Source organism: Plecotus auritus (assembly GCF_963455305.1).
Source record: "Plecotus auritus genome assembly, chromosome: 4".
Taxonomy (NCBI): domain Eukaryota; kingdom Metazoa; phylum Chordata; class Mammalia; order Chiroptera; family Vespertilionidae; genus Plecotus; species Plecotus auritus.
In genome coordinates this window covers 10,118,404-10,144,153 of record NC_137775.1, presented here as the reverse complement: position 1 = coordinate 10,144,153, position 25,750 = coordinate 10,118,404, and the positions used below count along the sequence as shown (strand labels likewise).

Below are 25,750 nucleotides of genomic sequence, written 5' to 3'. Positions count from 1 at the left end.
CTGACCTGCCTTGGCAAATGGGGACCCTGAGGGCTGCACTCAGTCTCTGGTGCTGTAGTGGACAGTGAGCCTGGGGTGGCCCAGGTGCTGGTCAGAGGTCGGGGTGGCTCTGGTGGAAGACGAGAGCTGACGCTGCTGCCTTGGCCACGGGCAGGCGCTGGCTGTGCAGGATGGCCACACCGCTCTTCCTCTCTTGTTCCTGGCACCGTGGCAGGCACACGCCGTTGGCAGGGAGGATATCCAGGGCCATCACTTATTAGGAACACCAGGGTCAGAACTAGCGTGCATTTTCCCTCTTGCTTTCCCAGTGGCCCAGTGAGGCAGGCAAGAAGGGACCTCTTGCTCCTCAGTTATGAAGAAACTGATGCCAGAGGAGTTACACCACTAGGAAATTCCATTTGGGGGAAGAGGAGTCTGAACCCTGTTTCCTTACACCAGTCAGCAATGGTTTCCAACTCTTCTAAAACCATAACAGCTATGTAGAAGTGACATGTCCTATGGAAAAATCCATACAGATATGAAAAACATAAAATTGAATTGTTTAGAGTAGGAAGGGGTATGTGTGTGGTGGGGGAAGGACTCTCTGATTCCTGGTGTTGAAGGAGCAAAGATGAAACCCACTGGCTTGATCCACATGGAGCCATGAGGGCTGGAAAGAGGAAATCAAAACCAGCCAAGGGGCCGAAACCGGTTTGGCTCAGTGGATAGAGCATCAGCCTGCGGACTGAAAGGTCTCAGGTTCAATTCCGGACAAGGGCATGTACCTTGGTTGCGGGCACATCCCCAGTAGGAGGTGTGCAAGAAGCAGCTGATCGATGTTTCTCTCTCATCGATGTTTCTAACTCTCTATCTCTCTCTCTCCATTCCTCTCTGTAAAAAAAAAAAAAAAAAAAAAAAACCAATAAAATATATATTAAAAAAAAAAAAAAAAAAAAAAAAAGAAGAGCCAAGGGCATGGAGAAGACAGCAGAACCCTGGGAGTGCTTGAGGCGAGTTCCGTATCAGACAACTCTAAAGGACCCTCCTGACGATCAGTGTTGTTCGGAGCTGCAGAGGGGTAGATGGTTGACACCAAGTAAGAGCCGAACTGGCAGCAGGACGAGGCCCGCATAGACGAGTCTCCTGAGTGGGAGACATGTGATTCTGCACGGGGGACAGATGAATAAGAAGCATGTGTATTGAAAATTCTCTGCTTGTTCAGTGTTTTCCTTGAAAAAATGAACAGAAACGACAAGCCAGAAGGTGGACAGACGTTGAAAGAGTGTGGCCCTGAGCCGGATTTGGGAAACAAAGAGAACAAAGCTCATGGAGAGGGCCGGATGAGGGATTGGTGGGAATGAAAGGGGAGATGAGAAGGATGGGTATTTCTATGGCGGGGCATGCTTTCAGGCTCACCTTAGTGGAGAGAGAAACCCTTTCCTCTGAGAATGTGTGAACATGGCAGGAAAACTGGAGGGTCTGCTGGTTGAGGGGAAGTTGGAGATGCTGTGGATTGATGTTCCCCTTGTCTGAGGTGAGGGCATTCATCAAGACAGGTGTGGAGGGGAAACATGGAGGAATGGAGGGCTAAGGTTCTACAGCGTGTTGGGACATTTAGCACAGCTTTCTTCTGCATGCCCAGCAGGACAGAATTTATGTGTGGCTCCCCCAGCTTGTCGTTGGTCACAGCCATCCTCCCCCTGCGCCCCCTGCACCATCATCAGGTGGGAGGCAGTGTTTGTGTGTGTCTGTACACCTCGCTCCAAAGCGGCTTCCAAAGCTTTGACTCTGGGTATCCTTGACTCATTTAGTTCAATCCATTTTTATTGAGTTCCAGACGTGTGCTGAACCCTTTGCCTGTCTGACTTCCAAAAGCTATTAATCTTTAAACTCTCCACTGACTTTGTGACTCCCTGACCTAGTCCTAAATTCCTCCAGACACCCTATCTTAGCAGTGCCTGACTTACTCATCATTGCCAGTCCTTGGGCCTAAGGCCATGGTGGACACCATAATCCTAGGTTTCACTGGGGCCTGGTCTCTGCTTGCAGAGCTCATTGCTGCTGCTTGGGTTCCAGGATGACCCAAGAGGCCGGCCAAGGGAGTGGCCCAGGACTGCGGGGTGTTGTTGCAGGTTTCCTATAGGGAGAGAACAGGAGAAAGCTCAAGTGCTGCCAAGAGCAACCTAACGGAAAGTGGAAGGAAGGCGAGGTCTGTGACAGGGAGCAAGAAGGGAGCACCCTTGGCTTCTAAAGATAGAAAGTAGATTTGTGAGTGTGTATGTGATAGGGGAAGGGGGCTTGTGAAGAAGTTGTGGTTAGAGAATCTACTTTACAACTAGAGGCCCTGCCTTGTGTGGGAGTCTAGAGGAGCACTTCTCCACTTTCCTCTGCGTAGCTGTCACCTGGAAGCTAGCTGAGATGCAGGTTCCTACCCAGGAGGTCCAGGGCCAGGCTGAGAGCTGTGTTTCTCACATGCTGCTGACGACCCTGGTGAGGACGCTTGTGTCTGGGTCATACTTTGAGTAGCCAGGCTACAGGGCACTCTGAGGCGAGGTTAGTGGAGGTCTGTGCTGAGAGAAGCTAGGGAGACTCTCGATCAAGGGACCTCAATATGAAAGCTGAAGCTGTCAAGAATCATGGGGAACTGAAGAAATATGGACATCTGGCTGCAGAAGGCAGGTGGTGCCAATGAGAATCCCTCTGTGGAGACCTGGACTAGGAGTATGCATTTTGATCTGACATGATTCTTTTTTTACCAAAAGTCACACGATAAAGCTAGTTGTCTCTATAGGACTCTCCATTATTTTGGTGAATAGTAATACTTTTATCATGGGAGAGTCAGGTTATGAGTATAAAGAACTTGTTATTTGCTGGGGAGCAACTTGTGCATACTGGCTCCCAGTCTCCTGAATTTTAGACCCTTGGCTATTTGTAGGTTTTGACTTTCAAATGAGTGATATACATATACATGTGTGTGTCATATACATATTTATATACATAAATACACATATTGTTATATAAATACTACATATACATAAATATCACCATGTATAAATCCCAGAATCTTGGAGCTAAGTGGTAATTTCAAGATTAGTCCAATCCTCTGATTTTTAGGTAAACTATTCAGATACAAGAAGAACAGTAAATAATGTGGGCATGCTCAGGTTTAGAAGTCTTCTTGGTTCATTTAAGATCTAAGGAACTAACCTAGACCTTTGACTATGAATAGACTGAGAAAATAAAAGAGGCTTCATACTTAATAGTAGGGTTGACTTTTATGTTTTCCCGGTCACCATATGTTGGTGGTGCGAGCCTCTAATTCTTGGGAAGTGTCAACTTTTGCATAAATAGTATACACAGGCTGTGATATTGTAATTTTTAGTATTAAAAAACCCTTACTAATCATTCTTGTAATTACTTTTTCACAAAACCTCTCTGAATTATTACAAAACAAAATAGTCTATTTCTTGTGTGTAGAATGGACATTTGAAAGTGACAGGGTTCTACTGGCCCTGATTACCCTGAAGTCATTGTCCATTGGTGAATGGTCATCTGCCTGTGGGGACACAACTCATAGAACAAGGTCTCTTTTGAATAGTTCGCTTCTATTTACTTGCTGTTCAGTGATGGCAACAAAGCTTTTCATGGTTACAAGCACAATGTAAAGTTGTTCTGATAAATATAGGCAGTTCAACCAAGTGAAGAGTGAGAACCCCTGATTGTTTGGCTGGTGGAGATAAGGGGGAGGGTAATGGAGTCTTCCCCTCTGAGAACAGATTTGCTGACACCAAGATGTGAATTGCCTGCCAAGCAGGCCCAGATATGGGGCAGGGAAATTCACTAAGCTTCTAACAGCCATCAGCCATCGTAGGATTTATCATAGGAAAGCAGGAACGATGGCCAGCAGAGGCAGCCTGCTGAAGGACCATGCCCTCCTTGATCCAGCAGATCCTGAAGGTGCATCCTCACTATTGACTGTGAGCACTGCCCTGACCAGTGCTCTATGTTTGGCTACAGCACAGTTCTGTCTCTTGCACATTTGGTGAGATTCTTGTTTGGATGTGAATCAGTCCTACATGCTTGAATACCACCAAGTGAATGGCACTTTGGGAATACCAAAATTAAAGTTATAACACAGTTCTCTAGCATATGTAGTGGGATAAAGGCCATATGCATACATAACTATCTATAAAATAACAGAAAAGTGTGGAGAGGGCCATATGTGATGTATGGTCAGTATAGAAAGTGGACACAGTTAAACAGCAGATGAAATCACTGTTGATCTGAAGAGGAATGACATACTCACTGCTCCCCAGGCACTCCATCTGAGAGGGAGAAAGATAGAACAATGATAGTAAAGGCAGTGGAGGAATTAGGCCAAAGGGGAAAGTGGGTAGGTTGAGAGTGATGTAGAATATGCTTACATGTGATAGGTCTTTGTCTCATAACCACCTCCTCTGACAGCTGCTCTCAGCATTCTTCTTCTAGGAATCACCCCTCTCCTTTCCACCTTGAAGACCTGCATGAGCTTTAAGACGCAGCCTTTCCATGCGCATTCCTGGGCTCTCCTAACCGAATTAAAAGGACTCCTGATCCCGTGTTAGGCCAGTTTGTTGGGGGTGCTGTCCCAATGGCTCTGGGAAGGCAGGACATTGCATTCCCATCATGCAAGGGCAGCCACCTAGCAGGACCCGGGTTCGCGGAGAGTACTCTGTACCAGTGGATTCATTCATCCACTGGTGCTTGTTGAACTCCTGTATCACCTTGTGTCAGGCACAGTTCTTGCGTTGCAGGTGATGAGAAGAGGAAAGTAGCCACCCCTTGAATCGCGCAGTCTAGTTGGGAGTACAGACAGGAATGAGGTATTACAGTGCAGGGGAGAGAGGACCAGAATGTAGACATGTGCCTAATTCAAGAGCAAATAGGAGGGGCATTCAGCCCAACTCAGAGGGCTGACATATGAACGGAGTCTTGAAGAATTAGGCATTCGATATAGATGTTCATCGAACATGCAGAATGCATTTAGAAAACCTTGTCAGGCTCAAATGTGCAAATACGTGGATTTCAGCTTCTATTTACATGATGACATTAAGCCTCTCAGCCTCCAGAAACAAGTTTTCTTACAGATCTGACCAGTCTCCTGATGCCCGGGCTCAAGGTGACACTGTTCCAGTGAGTCGTGTGAGGAGGACCCAGAGGGGATTAGACTCCGAAGTCTGCAGAATGCATCTCGGCTTATTGGTTATTTGAAGAACTTTTGGGGGGAAATATATAAGTGATACATGATGATTCGGGCTTGGGATAAAAATAAACTATACCAACCTAAATCACTGGTCCAACCAGGGACAACCCCTCGTAACGTTCTGTTTTATATCCTTCCGATGTTTTCCTGCAAGCATGTCTCTTTTATTTTCTTTCAAATATGGAATCGTGCTATCCTGCACATCCTGGCCTGCAGCCTGGCTTTGCAGTTAATGTATCATAACCGTGTTGAGCATTTCTTAGAGGAGAAGCGTTGTAGTGAAGTTAATTCCAAATGCCTCATCAGCCATAACCCCTACAGCTTGCTTCGCGAGTCCAACTTCAGGAAGCGTTAAACAGACACAGTAAATTGTTTTCAAACATTTTATTCTTACACAGGCTGAGCTGGCGGTAGGGTGATCGGTGGTTAAAATACAGAGGGTGTTTGAAGAGGTCTACCTGGAAGTGATGTCTATAAGGGTACATCCAGACGTTTGCAATGAAATGACATATCACTAACCACTGGTTTTCTTTACCAAACGTTTTTTTTTTGGGGGGGAAACCAGCTGGTTTTAAATTAGACAGTATCAAAGATGAAAGTTTGTATGCACTTCTAGTAGGATTTCATTTGCATTTCCCTTTTCGAACTTAGTTGATATTTTACTAATGACTTAATGATTTATTTGGGCTTTGAAACTATTCTATGGAATGCTTTTTTTTAAAGCTCCATTTATTTATTTTTACCAAGCCGAAAAACACACTTCACCTCTGGGAGCCACCGAAGAAAGGATAAGCTTTCCTTTGATGCCTCATCATGGAGTTTGCATTTCGGAGCAGTGAGTCTGGGCCGGGCTGCAGGTGAGGTCACAGGTCTGAGGAGAGGCCTTGGTGGAGGAGCACTGCTCAGGGGACCTGCTGAAGGAGGACCCTGGTGTGAGGGCTGCGTCTCGAGGGGCAAGAGAGAGGCAGGCGGGTAAGAAGGGTGGGAGCCACACCCCCCCGGCCGTGCAGCGTGAGGCCTGCAGCAGTCGGAGTGGAGCTGGCGAGGGTCGAGGATCGAGTGGGACATGGAGCTCCACGCTGCTGGGTAACTAGCCAAGAGACAGTCACGGAGCTGTTCTCCAGGCAGTTGGAGACACAAGACCGAAGACTTTGCCTGAATCTGTCAATAAAGATTCAGGAGCCCCTGAAGGCCCTGCCTAGTGTCAGTGAGGCGAAGCAGAGGTGGCGTCAGTGAGAGGAAGAAGCAGAGGGTCATAAACAGGGACAGGAAAAACATGTGGATGATGAGTTAGAAAGATGATAATAGCCGAGGGGAAAGGGTACAAAGGCATGATAGTGGGGTGAGATGCCTTCATGTGTACAGGCTGAGCCAGTGGAGAGCAAGGGTTTGGATGTGTGGGAGAGAGTGATGTGTGGACGAGTGGAGGACACCGGGGACCAGGTCCTGCCTCAGGTTGGACCGACCTCTCCTCTGTGCCTGCAGGAAGATGGGAAAGGAGAGTGAAGCCAGAGGTGGACTGTAAGTGCAAGGCCCAGGAAATGGAGAGAGGAAGCTCCTGATGGCCTCGTTTTCTTCAAACTAGTGGGCAGTCTCCTGAGAACAGGGGAGGGGTGAGTTAGCTTTGTGAGGTAAAGTGAATGGTAAATGTACTACAGAGAGGACTATGGGAGGAGCTAACCAAGGATAAACGCAGAAACAGCTTATCCCAGCACAGTCCCTGGCTCCTATTAGGAGTTCAGTTAATACTGAATTACAAAATAATGTCAAAGATGGTGGAAGACAATCAAGAACCCAACTGAGGCTGGCAAGCATGGATTTGTCATGATAGTATATGTGTGTGGTTTTCCTTCAGTTTCTAGCCTCAGAGACATACACATTAAAATGGAAAGATGGAAACTAACCCAGTGTTGATCTTTTCCTGGGCAGTTGCAAAGTTCAAGAATGGAAGGGAGTGGAGGATATTGTTGAAAAAAAAAATGGCTAGGGGTGGAGCCAGGAAGGATCTAATATACTAGGAGAGACAGGAGGGTTCGGGGGTACAAGGGAATGGAGATAGTTAGCATTCGAAAGGTGGGATTGTAACTTTTATTGTGTCTACCATATATACCATAAATACATGTTTTTTCATTCTTTAAATTATATTTATATATTGCTAGAGGCCCGGTGCACGAAATTCATGCATGGGGCGGTGTGTCCCTCAGCCCAGCCTGCACCCTCTCCAATCTGGGACCCCTCGAGGGATTTCCGACTGCCCGTTTAGGGCCCGATCCTACCAGTAGGATTGGGCCTAAACGGGCAGTCAGACATCCCTCTCACAATCCAGGACTGCTGGCTCCCAACTGCTCGCCTGCCTGCCTTCCTGATTGCCCCTAACCGCTTCTGCCTGCCAACCTGATCACCCCCTAACCACTTCCCTGCCAGCCTGATTGATGCCTAACTGCTCCCCTGCCAGCCTGTTTGCCCCTAACTGCCCTCCCCTGCAGGCCTGGTCACCCCTAACTGCCCTCCCCTGCAGGCTTGGTCACCCCTAACTGCCCTCCCCTGCAGGCCTGGTCACTCCCAACTGCCCTTCCCTGCAGACCTGGTTGCCCCCAACTTCCCTCCTCTGCTGGCCTGGTCACCCCTAATTGCCCTCCCCTGCAGGCTTGATTGCCCCCAACTGCCCTCCCTTGCAGGCCTGGTCCCTCCCAACTGCCCTCCCCTGCTGGCCATCTTGTGGTGGCCATCTTGTGTCCACATGGGGCAGCCATCTTTGACCACATGGGGGCAGCCATCTTGTGTGTTGGAGTGATGGTCAATCTGCATATTACTCTTTTATTAGATAGGATTAACTCTGAGTTTTTGTAAAGATAAAATAAGAAGCATCCTATTAACTAAATACAAGTTCAACTTAAGGAGGGAATGAAAGAAAACCATAGGTGATGTCCTGGGGATTTGGTGGAAATATCACATTTGACTCAGGTAGATGCAGCTGGGAGAAGCCTCAATATTAAAAATCAGAGCTTTTTGCCCTAGCCGGTTTAGCTCAATGGAGAGAGCGTTGGCCTGAGGACTGAAGGGTCACGGGTTCTGTTCCAGTCAAGGTCATGTACCTTGTTTGCAGGCTCGATCCCCTGCCTTAGTTGGGGCACATGTGGTGGGCAACCAAATGATGTGTCTCTCTCACATCAATGTTTCTCTCTCTCTGCCTCTCCCCCGCCTTTCCACTCTCTCTAAAAATCAATGGAAAAATATCCTCGGGTGAGAATTAACAAAAAATAAATTTTAAAAAAATCAGAGCTTGTTATTTCTCCTTTCTGAGAATAGAGGACTGTGCTAAGTGCAAGCTGATGGCCACAGCATGTTCTCGCCCTTTCAGAAACACGTGAGAACCTACGCTGTGCTGGGCGCTATGTGGGCACCACCTCTGTGCTGAGTGCCACGAGTCACTGGGAGGCATGAGAGAGACTACCTGACTCTCAGGCTCGTGTTTAGTTTGGTTTAGGAGGAAAGGTCAACATGCCTGTTAAATAAAAACAAAGTGTGTGATCAAGTGACCACAGGCGTGGTAGAGAATAATAAATAGGAAAAGGGTTTTGTAGTGAAGGGAAGTGTATGGCCTAGGGCAGTCTAGGGACCTGTGATGGAATTGATGGACTTTTAAATAGTAGTTGCGAGAAAGAAGATGGGAAGCTCAAAGGCACATTGTAGGCCCTGAGTAATTATCTATTGCCATGTTGACTTCTGTAATTGAACCACATTCAGGGCTGACCAGAAAAATGCGTAGAGACCTAAAACGTTGCTATGGGATAAAGCTTTCTTCTTCCTTTTTTAAATAAAGTGAACAGAAATAAACATTTTTAATATTTTAACCAAAAGAATAAATCAGTTTCTCCATCACTAGATCAGATGGCTTAAAATCAGGCACATGGAAAATTTTAACTCTCCATTCTAGACTCCAAACCTAATTCTGGGAGAAAGCCATTAAAGTAATGAAGTAATGAAACAATTGAATATAAATCTTTATTTTGTAGAGAATACAGTGAATGCTTGGAGGTACATCATCATTTGTGTGCTTTTGCATTATTACAAACACCAGCATCCTTGCCTGAGAATTATAGCTTCTGTGGTTTGTAACTGACTGCAGGATAGGGTGGGTAGGAATTTTTAGGATGTTACCCTTCCAAGAAGAGTTGGGAGATTTTTATTTATTTTATTTTATTTTATTTTATTTTATTTTATTTATTTTATTTTATTTATTTTATTTATTTTATTTTATTTATTTTATTTTATTTATTTTATTTTATTTATTTTATTTTATTTATTTTATTTTATTTATTTTATTTTATTTATTTTATTTTATTTTATTTTATTTTATTTTATTTTATTTTATTTTATGCAGAAACAGAAAACAACCCAAGTTTTAAAGTAGTTGAGTGACTCTCCCCTGGAAAAATTATTAGTTCTCAATCCTGTTTAATTTGAATATTCAATAGAGCTGTCACTGGGAACTAAAGGAAATGAAAATAGAGGCAGATACAGTTCCTGCCCAGAAAGGGCTTATGACAGGATACTTTGCATCTCACACGGTTGTGTGACAGCGTTTCACTAAGTTACCCAGCACATTTCAATTGTTTCCTGGAGAGCAAGTCAACTGTAGCTTCACTGCTTTTTAAAAGTTTTGTTTTGGAGAGTCGTGGAGACTTATGTACTGCAAATTTTGCTTTTCATAAATGACATTGAAATGTTTTCAATGCCCTGAAATAATTGAATGTGAATTTTAGGAGTCTTGTAATTAACATGAAAAAATAGGAAAGTTATGGATGGACATTGCAGAGGAATCATACGCCTGTTGTTCTTTCTTTTGGAATTTGTGGGTCAACCAGCTGTCATTTGCAGTTCTGAAGAACTGGGAAACGTGTCTGTGTAGGTCTGATGTTGTCCTTTTCAATGTTTCTAACCTCAGTCACCTTCACTTGTTGGACCAACCTTTTTCTGGAGCTACATTTTTAAAAATTCTTTTCCTGGCTTCAAACATGTTACTCATCATCATATCCATTTCCAGTGAGTTATGACTGTGATAGTTGGCGATTCGTTCAGTTTCTACACTTGGGATTTTTAAATATACAATTGACTTAACAGCTTTACAGGGAACATACGCAAACTTAGCTGCTCTTAATGTTCATGTTAATTGGAAGCTACATCCTGAAGCAGGTATATTTTCAAAATGTCAAGTATATCATGAATGAGGAACTTGACAGGTGCAGATGCCTGCCAAGGGGTGAAACATACAAGGGCCCTCGTCCCGGGCTCTGAACGGCACTCAGAGTGGATCTCGATGGCGTGGATCTCGGTAGCTAGAAATTTACCGAAGGCAGGGCTGTGGGCTTTCTCTACTGTAAATTTTGGGTATTAACAGAGGGCATTCTTAAGGTTAAGGGAATGGAACAGTTATTATCTTTCAGGGCTGTGTTATCATTTGTAGATAAGTTCATGGCTTCCTGTGCTAATAATTGTGGATCAGCATACCTGACATTTCAATTCTCTTTAAAGCCAAAAGTTTTTGTTGAAAAAACCATGTATCTGTAGATATGAATCCCCTCTTCAGGGTCATTAGACAAACTTCAACGTGGTAATGCTCATGAAAAAAAGCCCTATTTTGAATTTTTTATATGAGTAACGATTTTAGCATCAAACAAGCAGATCACGGTATGTCATTCATTGCTTTTAAAATAATATTAGAGTAATATACAGCATCTATATATAATATTACATAATATAAATAATGATTTCTATTTAGAATATGTAACTATATGTAATATTATATATAATGTATTCTGTTACTAATGAGTATATATTATGCATATTATGTCACATATCTAATAAACTGAATACTGTATGTAAATAGTCACACAAACAGAAGAGAAGCAAGGTGTCTTTGAGCAGCTTTGTGGAGGAACAAGGCCACCCCGGTTTACCCGGTGTAGCATCTCATGGCCTGTACGTGATTAACTCGGCCCAGTTGGTCTGTGTTTTGGTTCACTGAGCACTTCCTCCTGTCCTTTCCTGTGACCATCCATTCTTCACAAGAGAACAGACATTGCCCCTGGACAAGGGAACAGACCTTCCTGTCCTTGATTTTGTTGATAATCCTGCTTTCAAATCAGAGTTTTGATAAGAAATCCCTTGTTTAGTCATTTTTAGTTGGCTTCCCATGTTTGGAGCCTTAGGTTGAACTCATTTGGAGACATTCTCTTTGTTAGGAGTTAGATGCCTCGTGAATAAGGGTCGCTTTATTCTACCCTAAAGGGATGGATTGCTTTAAAAATCCATATGGTTCGGAATGGGATGAACTCAAACATGAAACCTCATTCTTAAAGTGGAGCCGCTACTAATGGTTGCTGTGTTAGTGTTGATTGTCACCAACGTGTTTTTTTCCTAAAATATCTGTGGAACCTCTGCTCTGAAAAAACGAGGGTGTTAGCCTCCTTCATTTGTCTCTTCTCCCCTGTGACGAGGCCTGGTTTACCCAGGACTTTCCTGGTTTTAGCACTGAAAGTCCCTCGTCCGGGAAACCCCCAGGTCTCAAGAGGGTTGGCCCCTACCTAAGATCTTCCCGTGTGTGTGTGTGTGTGTGTGTGTGTGTGTGTGTGTGTTAGACTATAAATTTTACAGTATCATGCTTTACTATTTTTGTTATATTTATTGTTACAGTGTAACTATGAATGTTTGTTTTGTCTGTATTGTTCCTAAAAATCAAAATTATACACTGCCAATATTATACACTGTGAAGCCATGCACTAGGATTAATCCAAAGGGAAAGAAAGTCAATCCTGGTCACTGAATTTCGCTTCTTTAAGATTTTCCTGATGGCTTCATTTCAATTTGTTTAATAATCGGAGAACTTTCCCATTCTTGTTCTTTTTTTCATGAAAGGAATGTGAATATCTATGTCTATTACTTCAGACCTTAAGAAAGTATTGTTCTTTTTTATTAAATTTATTGGGGTGACATTAGTTAATAAAGTTATACAGGTTTCAGGTATTCAATTCAACAGTGTAGCATCTGTGTATTGTATTGTGTGTTTGCCAACCCAAATCAAGTCTCCTTCCATCATCATGTATCCCCTCCTTACCTTCTTCTACCCCTCTCCACCCAAGAAAGTATTGTTCTTGACAAGGAGGATATTGACAGATGATCTTCTTGTATCGCTTAGAATTTTTCTTTTCCAGAATCAAATGCTTCTTTAATTTTTAGACAGAATGTAGTATTACTGTTTTCCACCAAAACCCTAGCTCCAACTAAGTCACCTGTCTTGGTTCCTTGGAACAATTCAGTCTTGTCTACTTTCTGTGCTCTCCCACTGGTTTTAACACCTTCCTTTCCATCTCCCAACTCTCCTCTGATTACCGCCCCCTCTACCCCATTTACACAGAAAGTTCAGGGCCTCCCCCTGAGCCAGAAGCAGTCTCCCCTCTCTCTTAACATACACTGACCCTTGCTTGACCCTTGCTTGTCATTGCCCCTTCCTCTGTCTTGCTGAGGGTCACCACAGCTAGAGTAGGATACCTAAAATGAAGGCAAACAAGGGTATCAAGTTGACAAGAAAATTCCGAGGCATGGGAGGGAGGAGATGGGGAGTTCTAGTACCTCGGGGGTAAACATGGCTAGTCAGTGGTTAGCAGCTCACATTTCTGTGTCCTACCTAAAACTTAATTGGATTGAAACTTCATTTTTCAAGTTATTTTTACTTCCCCAAATTCTTCTAAGTAACCATTAGTCAGTAGATGACCAAAGTCGAAACTATTAAAATTCTCTTTATGTAGCAGGGAGCGGAATTATATAACCTGGATACATTCCTGAAATTTCTTTGTGGTTGGCTTCAGTAAATTACTGCTTTACATACAGCTCTTAAAATATATTTAGACTTAAGTTTAAAGAGTGAGAACCACTTGTGTAAACATCATTGAATATCATTCTTTTACTGAATGGGGTGATGTTATTTATAATCTTTCTTCACTTCCTCTGGAAAGCCCATTTCTTTTGAGAAGGCTTTAATTTATATTGTTCTCCCCTTGGAAAGTGAATGGAATTCGCTTTGGTGTATTTTAACTCAGCCACAAAATTCTCACCTCTGCTACTGAGAAGTGCTTGGACCAAATCCCTATGACAGGTATGTTTAGGGGATTAGAACACCGTATTTTACTCATGCTTAAATAGAGAAAAATCTCTTAAAAAAAAAAAAAGAATTTTGCAAGTTAGCATTTCAGTGAAGCCGTGAGGGATGCAGGAACCGATGAGGGAGGGCTTTCTGGGCTCGGCTAAGAAGTGTGGGTCCCTCCAGACAGCAGTGGGGCACCGTCTGAAGGACTGAAGCAAAGCAGTCACATGATCACGTTGGCCGGGTCGATGACCAGATGGAAGTAGGATTGGAGGCAGACCATGTCAGAAACTCCTGAAGCCAGGGACTGCGGTAATTCTGGTTCCTGTCCAACTCTAAGTTTTTGTTCTGTGTGAATCGTGCTGCCACTAGACTGGTTTTCTGGGTATTTTAGAATGACTTACCCCTTTTAGAGCTAGAGGGCACATTGGAGACTCGGGTGCAATGCTGCCCTTTTACAAATGGCAAAACCTAAGGCCTGAAGAGAAGAGATTCCTCCAAGTCAGACAACTTTCTAGCAGAGCGTGGGCTTGGACCCATGTCTCCTGATTCTAAAACCAAGGCTTTCCCCTGACACCATGCACCTGTCCTACCTGCTCTATGCTAAGCACATGCCTAGGCCAATGTCCCACCTAAGGATCTATCACCTTGGCCAGTGACACAGAGCATGTTAATGGGAGACTTACTCTTGTTCTCTAGTCAGCCCAGGCCTGGCTCTCCCAGATGACTTTTTTTCTACTCGTCCCTAATCTTCCCAACTCCGAATCCCTGCCCACCACATCAGAAGATGGCCTTCTGACCGGTTTGGCTCGGTGGATAGAGCGTCGGCCTGCGGACTGAAGGGTCCCGGGTTCGATTCCGGTCAAGGGCATGTACCTTGGTTGCGGGGACATCCCCAGTGGGGAGTGTGCAGGAGGCAGCTGATCGATGTTTCTCTCTCATCGATGTTTCTGACTCTCTCTCCCTCTCCCTTTCTCTCTGTAAAAAATCAATAAAATATATTAAAAAAAAAAAAAAGAAGATGGCCTTGTCAATTATTTTTTAGAGAAAATAGAAATCACCCAAGATCACTGGCCGCTGCCTGTCATCGCGTCTAATAACTATCATCTGCCTGCCCCGTGTAGCAGTGGAAGTGTCCAGAGCAGGGGTGGGCAAACTTTTTGACTCGAGGGCCACAATGGGTTCTTAAACTGGACCGGAGGGCCGGAACAAAAGCATGGATGAAGTGTTTGTGTGAACTAATATAAATTCAAAGTAAAGGAGCGGAGGGGAGAGCAAGAGAACCCTCTGCTCTTTCGGCTCCGTGGGCCGGATAGAACAGCCGAACGGGCCAGATCTGGCCCGCGGGCCGTAGTTTGCCCACGGCTGGTCCAGAACTTACTGAACGCTGGGTGCTGGACCCTGGGCCCCAGTTCCTTCTGTCTTTTTCGGGGCTACTTTTGATGATTTCCCATATTCTGGTATTTTCAACCCCTTCTTCTCTGAAAGATCCTTCCTGTGGACTTTATATCTCACCGGTCTCTCCCATTTGAAACTCTGCTTAGAATACCCACCCAGTGAGCACACCGCTCTCAGCTACTCATTTAACGGTCATTTGGGAGGGGCTCACTGCCGTGCACAAAAGGGATGGAGCCACGTGTGGGCTAATGGGGGACGCAGATGCTAAATCTCGGTGCTGGCTGAGCATTGCGATTGAAAGTGCAGTTCTCATTTTATGGCAGTAGGTGTTATATTTCGTTTTTTTTCCTGGGTACTCTGTTTGTTTCATAGTGAAGCTGGGTTAGTGTGATCTCTCTGGCATAACTGCACACTACAAAAGTCCCTCCCTTTGTTCTGGGTTTTATACCCAAGTATCTGGGCTTAAAAAAAAATGTGCACACAGTCCTATCCAGTTTGGCTCAGTGGATAGAGTGTCAGCTTGTGGACTGAAGGGTCCTGGGTTTGATTCCAGTCAAGGGTACTAGTACCTGCCCGGGTCGCCAGCTCGATCCTCAGCAGGGGATGTGCAGGAGGCAGCCAAGGCGGCCGATCATTGATTCTCTCTCATCATTGATGCTTTTATCTCTCTTTCCCTTTCCCTTCCTCTCTGAAATCAATAAAAATACATATTTTTAAAATGCACATAAACAGAAACCAAAGAAGTAGTAATCTGCTCATGTTGTTTATAAAACACACAGATTTATTCTAAAGAAAAATTAATGATTAAATAAATAAACCATATTAAAGAGCATCTAAACTTGCAAGGTAGATTGAAGAAAAGTCCAGTCGTTTTCTGCGAAGGAAACGGAAAACATTTTGCAGAAGAGAGTGAGTTCAGACACCCTGAGCTATTTTTTAAAGTGGCATTCACATTCAGTTTGAACCTTTTAAATCAGGAAAATAAATGTGCAAGCACAGCTACACATGCTAACGACACATTTAATAAAAAGAAAAATGGCTTTCTCCAGGACAGATTGAAAATGACAGGTTTCTTTGCCCCTGTCAGTTATCACCCTTCTATTTCCCTTATGGGCTACAAAATTCAATTTTAGCATTTCCCCTCTTTTCAGAAGTAAAAACAGACCACATTAGCAAAACCAAAGATTTCCAGGAAGCAGTAGTGGCTGTGAGGATGAGGAACGTGCAGATGAATAAATCAGTGTTCTGCAAAAGCTGTACAATGTTTTATTGGGAGTCTGCCCTTCAGATTTTTTCCTTCCTCCCCACTCCCGTCCCCCGCCCCCCGCCCCAAACCTGAAAGCTCAGTGAAATATACTCAGGATGGATGTTAAATAAAAGCTCTGTGATATATTCGGTGCTTCGATTTTTAAAAACTGATACGTCAAAGCCTGTTGTCCCTGACTGATGTGGAAAAGTTAAAAAATAAAGGCCTTCAGTGTAAGGAAATATAACCTTTCTAAATATAACATTTTAAAGTGATGTAACAGTTTTTTCCATATGTCGCCTGAATAAAATTAGTGTGTGTGTTTTTTTGTGTGTTTTTTTACAGAAGCCTAGTTTTAAAAAAATTAGTACTTGGCTGTTAAATAAACAGACAATCACAAGTTCAGATTTCTAAAGCTATCTCCCAAAACATTGCATTATTAAATAGCTAGCAGAAGAATCATGTTCTCTTCTCTTTCCCTGTACTCAAATCTGTTGTATTTAAGGGACATTCCAACTTAGCAAACCACAGCCATCCGAATTCTGTTCATTTCTAGGCGGTTTCACTTTATTAATAAATGTTCACTTTTGCTGCTTGCTAACATCTGAATTGCTTCTTGTTATTAAATCTAGGTTGATAGAAGCTCTTGGGCTTTAATCTAGAAAAGATGTTGCTTATAAAAATTTTCTGCTTAGAAATGTTTGTTCCATTTCTGGGACTTCCTCTGTATTATTAAGTACAGAATTTGCTGAAACCTTAATTTTTAAAAATACGTTTTATTGATTTCAGAGAGGAAGGGAGAGGGAAGAGAGAGATAGAAACACCACTGATGAGAGAGGATCAGTGATCGGCTGTATGCCCCGCACTGGGGATGGGGCCCACCACCGATGCATGTGCCCTGATTGAAAATTGAACCGTGACCTCCTGGTTCATAGGTCAACGCTCAACCACTGAGCCACGCCCGCCAAGCTAAAACCTTAATTATCATAGTCACCCTTCTTCTCCTTATTTATATCTGGACCTGAGGATCTTTGGAAAGTCTCACCTTACCTCCACTGGTGTGCTACTAACCCCCAATGTTAATATTAGAGTTGTGTTCTTTTTATGATTTCTAGAGCACGCTGTGTCACTGCCACTGCCTCTGGGCATCGTTTCCTGCTAAATCTGGGACCCCTCCCTCACCCCATCCCACTGGCTGCAGGTTCCCTAAGGGCAAGGACTGTGTCAGTCCCAGTCTCTGCTGGGTCCTCAGCACCCATGCCTGGTGCATCCTTGGTGCTCGGATGTTGGGTGCGGTCCAGGCATTTGGGGAGTAGCACAGGTTGCTTGAGTGATAGGAAAGTGAGTTGGGGAAGTGATGATAAGTCTATCTTAGCCTTGTAATCTAGCCGCCATCCAATCTGTTCGCTGGGTTACCTTCCTTCAAAGGCTGCTGTCCTGGGCAGAGGCCTGATACTTTTCTTTGTAATTCTAGTGCCTTTAAGGGCACTTACATGTACACCGTTCATTCAGAAAGCATTCACTACTGCACATTGCTGTCCGGTGCATCTCCAACATTGAGAACTAAAGGAAAAAGGTGTTGGAATGCCGCGTTCTATTGGGCCAGCTTTTCTTATTAAGAAGCCCACTTCGCTTTTTTTTTTTTTTTTTCAGAATGAAAAAGAGAGGGACATACAGAAAAATAAAAGGAAGGAGTTTGCCTACTGCACCTCCTCATCTCTAATTAAGTATCAGAACTAACAACACTTTGTCAAGTAATTATGACCACTGGTGGGCTCTTTTAAAATAAACAGGGAATGGCAAATTCTAAGGCCCGGGCCATCAGATTCTGGGGGCACTGTTTTTGTTGTCTATCTGCGTTGGGTTTCCTTTTTCAAAAATCCACAGCCACGTTTGAGGAGCATCCAGGACCAGCCTAATACATATCAATATGGGATAAAGAACTTCAATCAGTTCTACCTGGTATTGGTGTGGGGTCCTGTGGAACCCAGGGACTGATACAAACTAAAACTTGTACTTGTCGTAAGAACTCATCTCATTTCACCCATTTTATTCTGTGCCTGATGAAATGATCAAACCCGATATAACACCAGGATTGAGTGGGCAGAACCTTCATTGTGACAGATTGTTCCTAATATATCTGGTTAAACGCCACTGAAAACAATTCATCTTATTAGAAATTGCTGATCATGTAGTTTTTCCAAGAAAAACTGCATTCTGTAACATGAGATGCACGCCTCAGAGACACCATGATTTACTCACTTTGTAACCCCGTGCCTGGCATAGTGCCTGGCGCATATCAGGCATTCACTATGTAATTTAATCAAATTATGGGTAAAACTAGTATTTTTACTGGTTAGGAAACCAATGAATACTAGCTATTGAAAGATGTGTATCCCTTCCTCATAGCCTCCGCTTCCAAATTCTAGGGTTTCTTTTTAAGTGGTTGAGACCCACTGATTTTCCTTTGAAACAAGAAATGGTCAATTAGAGATATCAAATTAGAAATAGAAATTGACTTGACTTTGCAAGAAAAGCTATAGCATGTCTGTGTTTGGCGGTTTCTCTCTGAGACTAGAAATGTGTGTCTGTGCATAGCAGATCCTAAATACTTGCTGAATTAATAAATAAGAATCAAGTCTGCGATATTTAAATAATCACCTACATGAATGAAAAAACATGTTATTATTTGACACTCTTATTCTAAAATGTTTGATAGCTTAAATTCTCTCCCCTCCGCCACCTGGATCAACCAGTTTCTTGTGAATTTGGTGAGTTTTCTTGTTTATCTCTGAAAAATTATGTGTACATATAGCATCCCTGAACTGTGCTTCTAGGAAAGGACTAATACAATCAATAAACTTGACTAGAAAGAAGTAGGAAAAGAGAGTGTTCTTATTTTTGCAATTTTTCTTTATATTTCCAAATATAATTTTTTAAAAGTTAACAGCCTCTCTAGAAAAAGCAGGATACCTTTTTAAAAGGTAGCTTGCCTAGTAAAAATAAAAATATGTTTCCTAGAAATATATCTAACGAAGAATCTATGAGACCTTTATGTAGAAAATGGAATAACTTTATTGAACGATACTTTTAAAAGACCTAAAAATAAAAGGGGGATAACATATATTCGTAGATAATTTCATTATTATAAACATGTCAAGTCTTTCAAGTATAGAGCCAATGTAATCCCAACCAAAATCCAACATGGTTTTTGGTAGCTCTTAGGCTAATTCTAAAATTTATACAGGACAAAAATCTAGAAATAGCCCAAAAGTCCAGAAGAAGCAACAGGTAGAATTTAGAGATGATATTTATATTTTCCTAAAGCCATAGGAATTTAGAAAATGTGATTTTGGCAGAAATTTTATGGTATCAGGTTGGCCATAGTATGGAGCAAAATGAACTCTCATATACTGTGGGTGGAGTAGTAAATTGGTGCAATTACTCTTGAAAAAAGTTGGCATTACCCATTAAAGTTCAACATGTGTATGATGAACAACCCAGCAGTTCCCATTCAGGTAAATACAAGGTAGAATCATGGAATCCGGCCCGTGTACAACATTGGTTGTAATGGGGGAAATGGAAAGAGACTCAAGGTTCAACAGTGGAGCATATAAACATACCACAAAGTACCCAATGACATGCAATGAAACACTGTCCATCAGTGCAAATGATTGCACTACACATGGCGGAATCTCACAAACATAATATTGAATGGACAAAAGCAAGTCATATTGGAGCATGTGTAAGTCTATTTTTTGGTTCCAAAGCGCATAATTTATTAGAGTGAGATTCCTCTATGTTGGCTCATTTCAGGCCCCACGTGTTTGCAGGATGGCTGCAGGGACTCTGGCCTCTACATCCTCTCTTATTTGTGTCTGGTGGGAACAGGAAAAGGTTGGTTTTGCTAGTAATTTTAATAAAATACCCCAAATTAGGTTTCATTGGCCCTGATTGGTCTGGCTTGAGCCATGTGCTTATCCATGAATGAAACACAGTTAATCAGGAGGTGAAACATGATGAATGGCTTCACCTAATGAATGTCATTCAGAGCACAGGGGCTGGGAGTAGGGAAAGGGAGAGGAAAACGCTGGTGTGGTTGCCAGAAGGAGGACGGATGGACATTGGGATTCCAAAATAACAGATAATACTACTCTGCCCGCTTTCAGCAGCCAGTGACACTGGCTGTTGTTACTTGCTTATGGTCTACATAGGAAATGAGGCGGCTCAAGGAAGGGCAGGTAGAAGCCAGACCATGGTTTTTATGGTGCCGTGGACCTAAAGTCATAAGTTACCTAGTATTCCCAGATCAGAATGGATGGGTGTGGAGTGGCGCCCCAGGATGGCAGGTATGGATGAGGCAGAATCAAGATTAATCTAGTCCAAACACGGAGATTCCTTTTGGATTTACACGATTAACTATGTATCCCCTCAAGAATACTCACCTAGTTTTTGTCTACTTGCCCATCTCTGTTATTGATTTCAAGAGTACTTGTAGACACTTTGGAGAGGAACATTCGGAGATTTGCCGTATTACTATTGACTATGGTATAGTCTACAAAGTGGCCTGACGTCCTGTGATTTCTCACAGCCCTTTACGTGGATTTGCATCCTCACTTGGTCTTGTCTGTGAATTTCATGTGTTTTATCCAAGAAATAGAGATAACAACTGTTGCCCAGCTGGCGTGGCTAAGTGGTTGAGCGTCGACCTATGAACCAAGAGGTCACAGTTCGATTCCCGGTCAGGGCACATGCCTGGGCTGTGGGCTCAATCCCCAGTGTCGGGTAGGCAGAAGGCAGCCGATCAATGATTCTCTCTCATCATTGATGTTTCTATCTCTCTCTTCCTCTTTGAAATCAATAAAAATATATTTTAAAAAATAAAGATAACAATTGCTGTGCTTATAAACAAATATTCAGGGTTCTTGTATTTCAAATAATTGACGTTTTAGGTAAGATATTTATACTTTAGGGTTTTCTCACAATCTATATTATGAGTAGAAGTGCTTTTTAAAAAATCAGACATGACTTTTAAATCATTTCTTGTCTAAACAGCACCTAATTCAGGCCATCAGCAGCTGCTTTGACTTAGTTCCTGGTTAGGAGGGCCCTCCAAAGCTAACCAGCCTTCTATTTTGTCCTTCATATAAACAGCAAAGTTGGTCTCTTTTGTGGGCAATGTTTCTTAGCAATCATTTTGGAATTGCTAGAATTGGTCTGCAGTTATTGTCAGGGACACAAAGCTTTTAGTCTCTCTCTGTACTCAGTTGTCTAAAATTAAGAATAAGCTTATTTTAGACACTGTAGCGACAAGGACATGGTGACATATTGGATTTGTGTCTCCTTTTTACAGAACCAACCCTGACATTTTATTTATTTTTATCCTCAAAAGCACTTTAGTTGTGTTTTGCCTATATAACGTATTTTAAGCAACCCCCTGCATACACTCCAGACTATGAGCTTAGCATTGTTCCTTGGCCAAAGCAATAAAACGTGACCTATTTTACCATGATTCAGTGACGTGCAGTCAGCATTTTCTTTTCACAAATATAACATCAATGGATATTTATAACATTCCCCCAACCATCAAAAGTGGGTGGGTTATTTTACATAAAATTCCATTTTTATTTAATGTCCTAGTGTAATATATTTTGCACTTCAGGCCGGATAATCAAATATTCTTAATGTGTTTTTTTTTAAAAAACCTTATCTTGATTTTATAGAACAGCCTCTGAGGTCCTCAAGTATTCACCTATAAATAAGCATCGCTGATTGGAAAAGCTCTCTTGCTGGTCTCATATCCCACAAGGGGCTCTCACTTTCAACAGACCAAAAATATAAAGTCATTGGTTTAGTTCCTATTGAATTTCCTAGCTATGGGCTGCTACCCCCACCCCATTTTAGTAAAAGTACATTTGTACTTTTTATCATTTCTCCTGAGGAAAGCATTATCCTAAAGATTTCCTTAAATGTTTTGTATATAAACCCTTCATTATAAGCATCATTTTGTTGAATCTGATCTATTTTTAGACTGTCTCCATTTTCATTTGTTTGGAATTGGTCATTGCTGCCACTGGACCAAAAAAAAAAAAACATAAAAAAAAACACTGCTTTTTACATACTGCTTTCTCAGATCATCTGATAGTGGCTTTACTATTTCTAGTTGGGTATTTTTTAGATGTTTCTCTTGAGTTTTGTAGGTATTCAACTTTGTCACCTGCTGATGGCAGTAATTTAGTTTGTTCACTTCCTCTCCCTATTGCTTGGTGAGCATCTTTTCTTTTGTTCTGACTTTGTAAATAAAAATGTTGTCTGTTGGTTTTAGAACTTTCTAAAACTCATGGTAAGTGATCTTTCTATTTCTAGGTTACTGAGAGGTTATCAGATATTGGTGCTGAGTTTATCACATGCCATTTTGGCATCTTTGAAAATAGGAGTATGTGTTGATCTATTGTGACCTATTACTGTACTAGAAACTGAGTTTCTGAGCACTGTATTTAGTGCCCTTGTATCTCATTTAAGTCAAACAAGCCTCTTACATTTTTTTTCTCTCTGTTATTAGGCTTGTGCTAGGTTCATAAACAAACTGGGGAGCTTCATTTGTTCAAATCCTGGAAGCTCTTTTTATAGGTTGGGAATAGTCTAATCCTTGAAGGAAACCACATTCATGAGTTTTTCAGCTTGTTTATTTTGGGTTCAGTTTTCACAACTAAATACCACCTTAGAAAACGATTTCCCTTGAAATGTTCTAATTTATTCACAAGGATGTTTGGAAATAATGCTCTTAATTTTTTAATCTCTTTCATGTCTGTGATATATTCCTGTAATAATTCTGGTTTCATGTTGGATTTTTGACTAGATTCGCCTGAAATCTGTCTAGAAGGTATTTCATCCTGTAATGAACCAACTACTGCTTTTTAAATATCTGAATACCAAATCACTGCTTTTATTTTTAGTTCTGTCTTTCCTATATTATATTTATTGCTATTTTTTTCAACTTAACTGAGTTTAAATGTTCAGTTCATTTATTTTTCTCTCTAATTAAAATGAGGTGGTGTTAAAAATCAAACTATATTTTTTACTCCCCATAGAGAAAATGAAATTGGCTCATTTTTACTATCTACCTCCACTCATTTCCCTATTTTTGATAATATAATGTAGGATTTCAGACTTTAGATGGGGCATTATTAAAGTTCTTCAAAAATTTTGAAAGTTTGTACTCGATTTTGACTATAGTTGGAACAATTTATCATACTTTATTCCTTCTTTTCCTGCTTTTAATGCTGTCCACCAGTGCAACTACTATGTGACCACTTTTTCACTCTTAACTTTTTATTTTGATTTAACCCTCAGCAACTGAATATTTTTTAGTAACTTTTTCATGAAGATACCCAGATGATACATTTCTAGGCACATTTGTTTTTCTTTTAAAAGTCCTCAAACATTAAAATGTCTGTGGTTCTTTCTTTTCAAAAATAGTGACCAGAAAAACAGCAACCCCCATGAACATCCACCCCCTACCCCAGCTACTTTGCAAAGATGTAAAGTGAGAGGAATTATGGGATACAACCATGGAGAACAAGTCAGGGATAGAGCAGCCATGTCCTTAGAAGGTTGTTTCCACCCTGTGGAGGACTTTATTTTGGACATAGGGATGCTATGGTTGACACTGAGTGAAACAGTCCATTTTCTTTCCACGACTTGGGGTTTTATTCCTCCGGGTAAGGGAAATTCTTCCTGGCTTCAGGCAAATCATGAACTGAGTGATTAAGTGCTACTTAAAATTCAAGTCTCTTGAATTTTCTGAGCAGTTCAAGGGAAGGAGAAAAATCAAAGATTGGACATCAGTAACGTTCTAATACCATATCCTATAGGTTTTGTTTGTTTTCAAATTAAATTGTATGATGATTGCATTCGTTCTAGTATAGACTAATAACAGATGTGGCATTTCCCTGGGATATTTTTGTGTGCTTTTTTAATCCAGTGTTCCATTTGCTACTTAAAATGAGGCCTGATTCGCACCCGTGTGGGAGAGTCATATTTACGTTTTCACTTTAGCAGTTTGCTTTCTGTGTTTCCATTGCAGATGAAGACGGATATCAGGAGTCTGTGGGTGACGACACCGGAACCGATTCCGCTATAAAAGTGAGCTGTTTTCAGTTTTCACTATGGAGTATGAACCATGTTAAAAGATTAATATATTCAAAGTTTAGGTTTGCTAGGTATTTTTGTATAAGGACGCTGTAGGCACAGTGTTTCTATCTTTTACCTATCTTATAAAAGAATAACAAATATTCTTTTCAGGATGAATATTCTAAGTATAGGATGAATTAGGAAAGAAAATGCATACTTCAAAATACATACATGAAGAATGAAATGAAATCAGGAAGAGTAAACCATAGTGAGACTCACTTTGGAGTCATTTCTTCCTATTGGGTTTCTAGTTAATGAATCAGTCTTTAGGCAATTTTTAAAAATATATGTTTTTATTGATTTTAGAGAGGAAAGGAGAGGGAAAGAGAGATAGAAACATTAATGATGAGAGAGAATCATTGATCAGCTGCCCCTTGCACGTCCCCCACTGAGGTCCATGCCCTGACTGGGAATTGAACCGTGACCTCCTGGTTCATAGATCAATGCTCAACCACTGAGCCACACTGGCCAGGCCTTTAGGTAATAGTTTAAATGCTTCTCATTAGCCAGAAAAGTTCTCCTTGTCCTTTTTAACTTCTTTTTCTTCAATATTTAAACTCTCAATCACTTTTGTGATGGCAGTATTTGTAAAGCCACAATGATGATAAAAGGCCAGGGAAGGAAGGGGATATACCCCCCCTTTTTTTAAGTCTAGCCAATTTTTTTACTCTGTTTCTTTCCTAAGTACTTTAGTTTATCATACTCTGACCACATTATAAGCCATTTGTCAAGACCTGAAATGTTGAACTAACATTTACATATCACATGCTTACTAGAATGATAGGAACAGATGAAGAAACTCAGTCTGGTGGGTATAACATTATCACTTTTTACTCACAAGTTTATATTTTCCATTTTACACCAGGTCTTTCTGTTTAAACAACCAGCAAAATAAAAACAAAATTAAAAGCCTAACTTTTACAGTGGGTTCGAACTTCGTTGCCTTTAACTAGCAAAATAATAATGCCTTTTTGGGGTCATAAATATTTGATACAAGGCATTCTTCTTCTTGAAGTACTCAGAGTTATTACAAGGGCAGGTGGTATTTTAATGGAGTAAAGATGACTTTGGTTGGGTCAGAGTTCAGAGTCACTGGTGTTTTGTTAACTGGTAAAACAATGGTTTTCTAACAGCAGATCTTCATTACTGGCAAGAAAGTCCCAGAAGGTTTTGGCCTAACTTATGACTACAATGCTGAGTGTCCAAAACATTAAGAGCCTGTGGTTCCGAGTTGACTTATCCATTAGGCACAGTGCCCAGGGTCTATGATGCTTTTAGTGGCCATGAAAATGTTTTAATTTTAACTTCTTTTAGAAGCAGGATAAAATGAATATGATAATAGTGAATATATCATCATGAACCCAGTCTGAATTATATCTTTCTTTATACCAATGCACTCATAAAATAAAATTTTTAATATTATTTTATGGAAGAAGGAGCCAAAAAATGCCATGGGTCACGGTCAGGCTTACTCTACATATGTGACAGGTTCAGTCATTTTTTGTTGTTGTTTGTCTGTTTGTTAATGTATTTTATTGATTTCAGCGAG

At 41.6% G+C, this 25,750-nt stretch overlaps 1 protein-coding gene across 2 annotated transcripts in view; it reads left to right on the top strand.

Annotated features, from left to right (window-relative positions):
- The window catches only part of PLEKHG1 (pleckstrin homology and RhoGEF domain containing G1), a 201,611-nt gene that overhangs the window by 33,205 nt on the left and 142,656 nt on the right, over positions 1-25,750 (top strand). For both annotated transcript variants that reach the window (XM_080665864.1, XM_080665865.1), the window contains exon 2: positions 24,095-24,153. The gene's annotated coding sequence lies outside the window, so the exon portion shown is untranslated. The remainder of the gene's footprint in view (positions 1-24,094; positions 24,154-25,750) is intronic.